At 34.6% G+C, this 11,977-nt stretch overlaps 1 pseudogene; it reads left to right on the top strand.

Annotated features, from left to right (window-relative positions):
• Positions 1-4,164: 4,164 nt before the first annotated feature.
• LOC148952657 (uncharacterized) lies at positions 4,165-5,138 on the top strand (annotated as a pseudogene).
• The last annotated feature ends 6,839 nt before the right edge of the window (positions 5,139-11,977 follow it).

Raw genomic sequence — 11,977 nt, 5'->3', positions numbered from 1 at the left:
ACTTCATAATATGCAAGAATTTTCCGTATGAGGCTATAATTGGTGCGAATTTTTTAAAATCTAATAAAGTGTTATTACATATAGCGAATCACAGACTCGTATATCCATCCGATCCTATTCTCCGACGTGTGGAGAAAGGAGAAGCAACAGTGAATAGAATCAAGTCTTTTGTACCCCATTTATCATCCTGTAGGAGAAATTCCAGTGGCAAATGGATCGAGTCAATAAGAGCAAAAATAGGGAAAATGCAGGAGTATAGGCAAACAGAAAATAAGAAAATAGCAGAATTATGGAACGAGATAATAAACCTCAACGCCATCCCCTTAAAGCCAAACCCACTAGCAGAAGATTTGACGCAACCAAGCGCCGATCTTAACTTAATAGGAAATTATTCAGAAGAAAAATATTATGGATTCGCAGTGCGCAAGACAGAGATTCAACCAAAAACAATGCAAAGAGTTCAGATCTCACAAATGGTCACCCCCGTAAATGACAAATCCGAAATTTGGTTTGCATCCCCGTGTGGAGAAATCACCAAAAATCTATTTTGTGAAGAACAGATCATTTTATATGAAAAAGGAGAAGGTTTTATTTGGTTGACAAATACACATGAAAATGATACAATTACATTAAAAAAGGGAACATGTCTCGTTTAAATACAAGTGATTTCTGAGTGTGAGCTAAACGAGTGTAAAAACTCCAGAAGAAGCCTAGTTAATACTATTAATGATAGAAATCCAAAGGATAGGTACCCACTAACAAGATCCCAATTTTTGGAAAAATTTAAATTAGATCATATCCAAGATACGGAATTAAGAGAAAAATTATGCGAATTGCTCTGGAACTTCAGAGATATGTTTTCTACATGTGAAGAGGACATTGGATTGATACCTTTCTATGAACATTCTATCCAAACTCCAGGGTTGCCTGTAGCTAAACAACCCTATCGTATCCCTCATCCCTACAAAAATTGCTTAAAAAATAAAATCCGCGAGTCAGAGAGAAATAATATCATACGACCAAGTATAAGCCCGTATTCAGCCCCAGTTATACTTGTGCCAAAAAAGAACAAGGAATTTAGGCTCGTAGTGGACTAAAGAGCTCTAAATAAGCAAGTAGTTAGCGACAAGTTTCCCCTGCCCCGAATCGACGAAATTCTAGACTCCATCTCAACCAAAAACAAAATTTTTACATTTCTCGACCTCACACAAGGCTATCATCAAGTCAAGATAGCAGATAATGACGTTCATAAAATGGCATATTCTACAACTGAGTGTGGCTCTTATGAATATTTAAGAGTACCCTTCGGACATAAAACTAGTTCAAGTGCACTCTGTAGACCTCTGTTACATTTATTACGAGGTGTAGAGAATATCATTCATTTTGTGGATGATGTAATTTGTGTAGGAGAAAACCCAGAGGATCATTTAGCCACATTAGCCAAAGTTTTTGAGAAATTCAGGGAAGGTAATCTGAAATTTAGGCCCGAAAAAGTAAATTCAACCTAAATATATAATAGGACCGTGTCCGTTGATTTTGAATTGAAGTTATCACGTATTTTGGGCAATAGGTTGCATAGGTTGCATCAAGACTGAGCTGGGTAATTGTAGACAGAGAAAAGCCAAGACAGATAGTCCAAGTATTTGGGAGGCAAATGTTTAAATGGCTGGGGCACGGGTAAATGGCAGGAGTTGTAGACAGAAAAAAGCCAAGACAGATAGTCCAAGTAATTGAGAGGCAAATGTTTAAATGGCTGGGGCACGGGTTATCACGGGTTATATTGAATTGAAGTTATCACGTATTTTGGGCAATAGGTTGCATAGGTTGCATCAAGACTGGGCTGGGTAATTGTAGACCGAGAAAAGCTAAGACAGATAGTCCAAGTAATTGAGAGGCAAATGTTTAAATGGCTGGGGCACGGGTAAAATTTTTGGGAATGATATTGACCCAAGGTCAAATATCACCAGACCCCGACAAAATAAAATGCGTAGAAATCCTCAAACCCCAAAAACTATCGAACAATTGCTAGCAATTCTCGGTTTGACTAGTTATTTTAGAAAATTCATACGTAATTACGTCCAAATATCAAAACCTCTAACACATCTAACTAAATGGACCCCCCAAAATATTACCTGGTCGTAGGAAGCTCAAACTTCCTTCGACACTCTCAAGAAAGCACTTACTTCTGAACCAGTATTGCTGCTACTTGATTTCGAGAAAGGACAATTTGTAGTCACCACCGACGCCTCAGCTATTGGCATCGGTGGAATCCTTTCCCAATTAATTTACGTAGAAGACTACCCCAATCCCCTACAGAAACCCCCTCAGTATATAGAGAAAGTTGTTATTCAAGTAGAACTTTATCAAAAGGCGAAAGCAGTTATTCTGCAACGCAATTAGAGCTACTATCTATAATTTACCATTTGGACAAATTTAGACACTATTTAGTGGGTCGAAAATTTAAGTTGCGTTCGGACCATGAAAGCTTACAGTACCTAAGCACATTCAAAAATACAACGGGAATCTTAACTAATGGTTAATGAAAATCCAAGATCTGGATTACGAATTTGAACATGTGACTGGTAAACAAAATGCCCCCTGTGATTACCTGAGTAGATACCCCGAAAATAACTCCTCCGATAATGGAAACAAAGTAATAAATGCCATCCATTCCAGTAAACGAAAACACAAAAATTAAAATCCTAAAATTCAAGTTGAAGAAAACGAGGTTAATCATTGCCCCTTATCGCTGACAAACATTAAGAGAAACCAAATCAAGGATGAGATGTGTTTGAATCTCATTAATTATTTTGTGAATTTTGATAACCTGCCCGATAAGTTCAAAGCCCTAAAAAGGGAAATAGATAATTTCTATTATGATTTAGACAAGGATATCCTTTGCAGGATAGTAACAGGCGATACAAATAGAAATCAAACCTTAATAATCCCAGTATTGCCCCAAAACTTAATAATACCTGCCTTTGAATACATTCATTCAGATATAGGTGGAAACTTAGGAATAACTAAAACTAAAAACAACATTTTTACGTACCGTCGGCGTTAACAAAGCTTAAGGATTTTATAAGTACATTTGAAGCGTGTAACTTAAGAAAATCCCCAAACTTATTCTAACCTTCCAATGGGAAGAGTCCAGGTAGCGAGGTTCCCTTTTGATATTTTTTCATTTGATTTATATGGAACCAGTGGAGCCTTACCTGTTTCCAACAGAGGTCATACTTGCATTCTTTCAGTTATAAATCACTTTTCCAGGTTCACTTTTGCTAAAGCATTGAAAAATCAAGGCGCGTAGCTACAAGTAAAGCACTAGCGAAAATATTTTTAAAATTTGGCGTTCCTAGCAAGGTTATAAGCGATAATGGAAGTAATTTTGTTTCTAAGGTAATAAAAGATTTAATGAGTTTTCTTAACGTAGAGAAATTGGTAACATCCTTCTATCATCCGCAAGCTAATGGGAAAATTGAAAATAGGCATAAAATATTTTCCAATATCTTAAGCATTTATACAAAAGACAACAGAAACGATTGGGACCAATTCCTACCTTACTTAACCAATGTAATCAATACTGCCTATTCAGAAACTACTAAAGAAAGTCCTTTTTATTTATTATTCGGCTGCGATTTCAAAATACCTTATCAGGAAGTTATAGAATCCAGACAGTATTACAATAATACAGATGATTATAAACAAGAGTTTATAAATAGGATGAGGAAATCCTATAAGATAGTTAGACAGGAGTTAGAAAATGTAAAATAAACCAAAAGTTGAAAAATAAACCCAGATTCAAAGGGAACATAAATTTTAAGATAGGAGATTGTGTCTACCTAAGAAATGAGGCAAAGATGGAAGGCAAAAAAACTTTTCAATAAATATTCGAGAGCTTACAGAATATTAAAAAAATACGACAATGATTTTACTTTTAAAATGATAAACTCTGACAACGGAAGAACCTATAAGGCGCATGTTAGCCGCATAAAAAGAGCCAAATTCCCGGACAAATGGGTATCCCAGCCCTCATCTACCAATTCGCCTGACACGGATGACAAGTTCCCCAAGTCAAGGCTAGCCGAGTTAAAACCTTTTAATTTCAAACAAGATTATTTCGAAAATGATAGCGTCGAGGAAAACTTTGAAGAATTCTTAGCTATGAAAAATCTAGTCGTCCCCAAAAGAAAATATTTAACACCAGTAGCAAAAAAACCCCCAAAAGGTCCAAAAAGTTCATTGTCAGAGAGCTCAGAAGAGTTAGACTATACGTTATCCCCAAAAAGCCAATTTTTTCACGATAGAATTTCTACCCCTTGTCCCCCCAAAAGGTTTCCAGATGATATGGTATCACCAGCGACCCTGATAGAGAGACCCCTATCGTTACAGGATGAATTAAATAGGGCTATGGAAACCCCTGGTGTAAAAATAAAGAAAACCCTACCGAAGGACACAACAAGAACAATTTGAGAGAAGCTATAGACATAATCAATTATCCTATAAAAACAAGGCAAAGTACCTTGCCTTGGGCCCAGGAATCTCCAACAGACGAAAATCTAGGACAATATTATCACATAACGGTATCCAAAGTTAAGCCCAAGGAATCATCCTCCTGGAGACAGACCATGCTACAGAAAATACTCCCCCCCCCCCCTGAGAATATGGCGTTCAAACAATGGAGACACTCTCCACAAACATTTGACTCCTATCAGAGTTCTCAAGAATCTTTTAACTCCCCCGAAACAAGAGTTCAGCACGAAGAAATGGAAAATAAACTGTCTACCTCTAGAGGAGACGAAATATATGAAGCAAGGGCAGGTGATACTCCAAAATCGCAAAGGACCACCCCGAAAGGCCCTAATAATGAATCTTCAGAGACCAGTTCTACTGAATCAGACGAGGAATCAGTTCCAGACAAACCCTAAGATGCACGAAGGCGAAAACTAACTTCGGCTACGGCTCATGCGAAAGAAGCCAAATAAAAAGGTCTAAAATTTCTATTGAAGCAATACAAGAAATTTGACCTAATCTCTATGGGAAAGTCAAAAAAGAATAAAACACAAGAAAGTGAAGAGGAAGTTACCACAAAATCCGGTAGAGTGATTAAAAAACCAGATAAGTGGAAGTACGTCTAGAGATCAAGTACCCAAAAACTCATAAAATAACGTTAAGGCAAATTTAAGTAGGTTAAACAAGCAAAAAAAAGAAAACCTTAAAACAAATGTGTTTGGATACGTCAATTCAATAAAACCTATCTGTAAAAGGTTGATGGAAGTTAATAGCTAACTTTTGCAGAAAAACTGAATTCCGGCTCGATAGAAAACCCTGATGGTAGAATCAGAATAAGAACTGTTCAACCCTCCTCCAAAAAAAAACAAAACCTGGTACCACCTCGTTACAAACGGAACGACTATGGACCAACTATTTCAGAGGCGATCGAAACACTTAGATGCTTCGGCACAATTGATAACAGACAGACTGAAAATCGAGAACATGATAGAAGCCATACTCAAACCTCTTAGTGAAGTTAAGGCTTCCAAGGAAAAAAAAAACAAAAAAAATAAATGAGATCCTTGTGCCTAAACAAATATATAAATTAATCGAGACTGAGTTTATGGAAGTTAAGGATCAGGCTCTAAAAATCCAGAATGAAATGGAATCAATAAGTGACGCCACGCTTGTTAAGGGATATAATTATCTCGATAAGCTCCTAAAATTGCAAGCTTTATATGCAAGAAATCGGTAAAAAAGTGAAAGATTATAGAAACAGTACTGTCCTATCTGCAACAATAGCGGTACAAGAAGTACTGGTACCTGAACAAGTAAAGCTCCTAAACTTACAGCATGAATACGACCACTTAAAAGCACAGAAAGAAATAATTAAACTACGACAGGAGAGCTTAGAAAAACAACTGAAGGAAAACAAAGCCAGAATCAACAGAGAATTGCAAAAACAAAGAGAATTTTGCTCAAACTTAGAGAAAATGTCGGAAACCTATTTTGCAATTGAAGTGAAATCGGTAAAAATCGGTAAAAATCGGTAAATGCAAGAAATCGGTAAAAAAGTGGAAGATTATAGAAACAGTACTGTCCTATATGCAACAAGAGCGGTACAAGAAGCACTGGTGAACAAGTAAAGCTCCTAAACTTACAGCATAAATACGACCATTTAAAAGCAAAGAAAGAAATAATTAAACTACGACAGGAGAGCTTAGAAAAACAACTGAAGGAAAACAAAGCCAGAATCAACAGAGAATTGCAAAAACAAAGAGAATTTTGCTCAAACTTAGAGAAAATGTCGGAAACCTATTTTAAAATTGAAGTTAACCTGCCCCTCAACCCCCAATTGAAAAATATTCTTGTTAACAATTACAACGAAGGGCCAACACAACCTTCGTATTTCACAATTCCAAATCAAGCTCAGTGTCCCCTTATGAACCCCCAAATGGAATCTGTTCAACAAAACCCTCCAACTTATGACAACGCGACTACTAGGACTCCATACCCCGCCATTCAAGTAAATGATACGACTGCCAAAGGCTCCTAAAAGATCTCTTCACCACAAGGAACGTCCAAAACGCATCCGTTACTGGACGATACAGAAATCTAAGAAAATATTGATCATGGCTGTTAGTTAAACTCAAAAAGGAGGTAAAATTCTTTTTCTCGCCTAAATACCCAAAAATTTTTTTTAAGTTTAGTATAGTAAATTGTGTAAGCAAGAGTATAGCGATAATCTAATACCTCGTGCGCAATTCACGTTAAACTAGAGGACTTGTATTTCTGCTGAACAGAATACAGTATTTCCTGTATTTTGAACGAGATACTGTATTTTGGATTCAGCCGTAGAAGCTAAAGTATAGTTGAAGCAGCTGTCCTAGTTTACCTGTCCCAGGTAGCCCCTGGAGTAGGTAAACATGACAATCACTAGGGCTCTCCATGTACTGAATTCAATTGCATACCAATGCACAACCCCAAATCAAATTAATTCAGCGCTACTTTTGATCTTAATTGAGTATTTAAAATGTGGATTTAAAGAAACTCTTTCAGTATATCAAACCTCGAAATACAAAAAAACTAAAATTTGAAAGAACTTTGGCTGTAAAATCATCTTCATGAGTCACCTTTGAAGAAGATGTCACTTTTGAACTTATTTGAGTCACCTTTGATTCATTAAGCTAAAGTACCAAAGGTTATTTTCGAACTAAAGATTTTATCGAGGCACCTACTACTCAAAAAAGATACTAGAGCGTCATTGCCCTGTTAGAAGCAATTTGAAAAACAAAAAAAAAATTTTAACGACTAACACAGGGTCAATCCTACATTTTTAGCAACTAATTTTATCTGATATTTTATCCAAAGTCGAAAAAAAACTACACGCGATCAACATAATCAATAATTGAATTGTAGAATATCCCAACCTTTTTTTCTCTTACCTTCATCAAATGACATATTTAGTATTTTTATTATTGAGGCATGGAAGTCTTGACAAGCTGTTTACACAACTAGTCAAAAGTAAAACCTTATCTTAGCAATATCTTGTCATCATTAGTATTATCGCCACAGCCAATTATAAGACACGTAGCGTTTAATGACTAAGGTAATCGGTAGGGGGCAAACTTAATCACCCCCCCTCATAAACTAAATAGATAATCAACATTTTGGCTTTACTTAAAGCCACACTTCAAAAGGGAAAGGTGCGGCTGATATTATTAATCCCTTCTGATGTTATTAATCCTTTTAATCTGAAACATAATTCAAAGGAACCAATGAAAATATCGGTTCAACTAACCAACATTAGCGTATACAGAAAAATGAACCGCAATTCAATCGATATATCGGCGTATTCCTTTTCCTCAACTTCAAAAAAAACTTTCCTCTTACCTCGAAACATTAAAGATTGGATTGATTGACCTGTGTGCTGTTTTATGTTCTAAAAATATTCCTATTAATAAGTAATCAATTCACCTAATCGCCAAAAAATTGAAGCAACACAAAAACAAAAAATCAATACACTGAACATAAAAATAAATCAAAATTTTAGCATTTAAAATACTGATTTTGGCTTGTAAATTTCAACCTAGATAAACGCGATATAATCCTTACTAGGAAGCATGTCCGTAGATACAAACAAAACCTCAAGGGCAGTATAATTCTTAAGGTTAAAAATAAGCCCCAGAAATCCGTAAAACATAAGAAGACCTGAAAAGAAAAGTTTTATGGCCTTAATCTATTGATCCCTTCAATTTGATGTATTTCTTGCATGGTATAATCCAAATTTAGTTCACATACCTTTTAAGTCAAGTGTGATAATCACCTTGAATAAAAATAGTTCAATAATTGTCGTTTGCAGTTTAGAAACCAGTCATATGTTATTCATGTAGAACAGGCATTTTAGTGAAAAAGGCTATTCGTAAGCCCAAAAATGCAGATATTTATGGCACCCTATATCGTGCAATTAAATAGCGTAATGACTCTTGGTATAACCACCATAACTTCAGTATGGCGACATAATAAAAGCAATAATAAATACAAATAGATTAATGTCTCATGAGCTTAACAATAAAAATATTGTTCTGTTGCAGAACCTAGATAAAGAAAGAAAGATACCTTGTAAAAGAAAGGAAGTCGCTAAAGAATTAATGCATAAATCAAAAATTCACCGCTTGGAATAAATCGAGAATTACCGCAGGTAAACCATAGGAATGGCCCGTAAACTCAAAAAGTAGAAAAAAAAATCATAGCTAATATATGTATATCTAATATATGTATATATATATATATATATATATATATATATATATATATATATATATATATATATATATATATATATATATATATATATATATATATATATATATATATATATATATATATATATATATATATATACATATATATATATATACATATATATATATATATATATATATATATATATATATATATATATATATATATATATATATATATAAAAAAAAAAAAGTATATATATATATATATCCTATAAAAGATAACCCGTAGAATTAATAAAAACCTAGAGGGAGTCAACCATAATGCAAAAATTATTAAACTGAATATCCTAAAAACAAAAGAAATGTATACGTGTAACCTTAGTCTTCCAGAGAATGAATTAGAAACCAATAATATGTACGCCGACACAAACATGTCGCAAGCCCCTTGTCAACAAGTGGTCAATTGCGAAAATTATAAGCCAAATATCCTAAGAGATAGGACAAAGCCCCCCTCCGTTTCGTTAACGGGAACTTTTGAAACTAAATCCGCGCTATAGTTCTTACGACTGTAAGAATAATGGGGTGGTTTTAGCCTAGTTCTCGAGGAATGGCGGAAAAATAATGTGTAATCCAAATTATGTATGTTTTCACAAAAGACACTGGTTCTGCAAGGTTTATTGTAAGCCGGGTAGGTCAAAATTGGACAAATATAAGCCTGCCAATGCGCAGACTAACAGCCGAAATCAATTGCAGAATAGTGAGTTAAAATACAAATAAACAATCCTCTCCAATATTACCGTAATTCTTGAACGTTGAATCAAGACCACAATATTTAATAATTTTTACTAACCTTGTGAGGTGATCACGGCACCCAACTCTTACCAAATCATGCTCCCTTGAGAAATGAGCGTAACACAGTGGTGTTATGCTATGTACTATGCATAAGAATCAACTTTAAAAAATTTAGGCTATTTAAAGGGTTCAAACACCAAGTTCTTTGAAACATATAAGTATGAACTGAGAATAAGAAAAACGTAGTAAGTATTTATACAGAGGCGAAAGTGACACAAGAATATATCAAAAATATAATCAAACAATGGGAGAAGCCATAAAAATTAACCTAAACTTGTTGCAAATCGTGACTATGGTAAACATCAGATGAGAAATAACTGTCTCTTGAAAAGACAAAAGGGTAGAAAGTATCGCGATAAATCTAAAGTATCACAAGAAGTTTCTCTTTAAGACAAACATCTGTAAAAAAAAATACCAAGCTAGGAGAAAATACGTATTAAATTTAGGGTAATTAACATTTTGTACCTTAGAGACTAAAGCAATTCAAAAATCAGAGCAAGTCTGCTCCAAAACCATTACAACACTCTGATAGCTTCCAACTTGTAAAATATCACGATAGAACTAAAAAAAAGTAACAGAGAATATTGTTAATTTTATATTCAAATGTATGAACCCCTCCCCCCTTGTCGCGTGGCACTTTCGTGTGGCACCTTCGTGGCACTGACGCGTGGAACCATGAAATCAGAATAAGCAAAGCGGACAAATTCCTTTCAAGGACGTGATAAGTAAAGACACAAAAACTAATTAACTTCAATTGCTTGCGTAAAAGAGAAAGAAAATGATGGAATTAGAATTTATAGAACCCTTAGTTTTGTGTAAAAAATGGCCCACGCTAAACAAAATAAGAACTCTAGCCACCTAGACTAAATTTATGATTAAAACAATATAAGGTAAATAAATTTTTATGCCTTACGCCATGCTTAGCAAAAATTTTTAGGTAATATCGCACATGAATATAAGTACCTCTGCCACGTGGCAATATCTCTGCCACGGAAGCAGAATAAGTCGACACATTAAATGTTGATACGTTTTTTTTAACTCATTTGAACTGGAAAATTTATTCTTTATTAACTAGGCTTCGTTTTCCACCAATTTTTGCGTAATTCTGGAATGGCCTAAAATAAGGAGTTTAGTCCTACATATTCTAACGATATTATTTGAGTAAACGTCAATGTACAACTCTTAATTCGAACTAACTTAAGAAATAGCCATCAAAACAAGCAATTAAGGAATAACAGCCTTCAATATAAGATAAATTAACTCCCTTTAAATTAATCAGGTGCGAGACTGAGGAAAATAAATTAATCGGTAGTTTAATAGCAGGAAATTATGAAAAAAAAAACTCTTTAATCAAAGCTGACTAAAATGTGACAATAAATAAAAATACCTTACAGTTTAATAGCTTACTATTTCTTTATACCTTACAGTTTAATAGGTTACTATTGCTTTGTAATAAGTATAAACGCCTTAGTTTTCGATGGCCTTAGAAGATAAGTTTGTGTTTTCAAACTTCTGTCGTAATGAAATTTGTTTACGTTGGCAGGATACGCGATAACTACGGATGATCAAAAGATTGTTGGATATGAGGATTCACCAAGTATTCATATTTGTGCATGAAAACAGGGATCGAATGCCCACATTAAATCCTAAAAGAAAATTTTAGAACTTTTTCAAATTTATCGTCAGTTCTCGCATTAATTGAACCCAGCTCTTTCAGAAGTGTACCATTTTTCTTTCTGTTAATTTCTCGTTTGCATTTATTTAGTACTAGTGTGGACGGGATTAACAGAGAATAAGACCTTTTACAAGTTTCGACTATAACTATTTCCGTCACAACACTTTAGACAGAGAACTTAGCCGTCACTAAAAAAAAATTAAGATAATCACATGAACGGTCAAATGAACAAAATATTAATTATGCCCCCCCCCCGTAAAAAGTACTACAATTCTCTCTTTAACAATTTATACTCAAGGACCCACTCAAAACTAAGTAAAAAGACACTTTAAGCCAAAATTCAGTAGGGATACCCCTCACACTCCGGACGGTAATAACATTAAAAATCTTTTTTACTCTCGATAAGTAATAAAAGCTCAATATACACGGCGAAACTCTTTTATAAGAACAAAATAACCAAATAATCCGTAAAAGCCCCACGAAATACTCAGAAATCAACGCAGGATGATTATTCAAAATGGCTATTTGAATTGAAGCGAGATTTGTAAAAATGGACTGACCCCCAGTCATAGGAGGTTGTGGCCAAGCGTTGATGTCGTGTCTATTATCCCTCTACATTAATCCGTGGCTCGCACCTTCCTTCGAGAAACAACTATACAGATACGAGAAGTGCATAACAAGGAACCGCTTAACAAGGAACTATAACTGC

The sequence above is a fragment of the Artemia sp. Qi Xiang Cuo genome, chromosome 4, assembly GCF_049724085.1.
Source record: "Artemia sp. Qi Xiang Cuo chromosome 4, ASM4972408v1, whole genome shotgun sequence".
Taxonomy (NCBI): domain Eukaryota; kingdom Metazoa; phylum Arthropoda; class Branchiopoda; order Anostraca; family Artemiidae; genus Artemia; species Artemia sp. Qi Xiang Cuo.
Note: the sequence above shows the minus strand (reverse complement) of the source record. Positions and strands in the feature narration are given on the sequence as shown.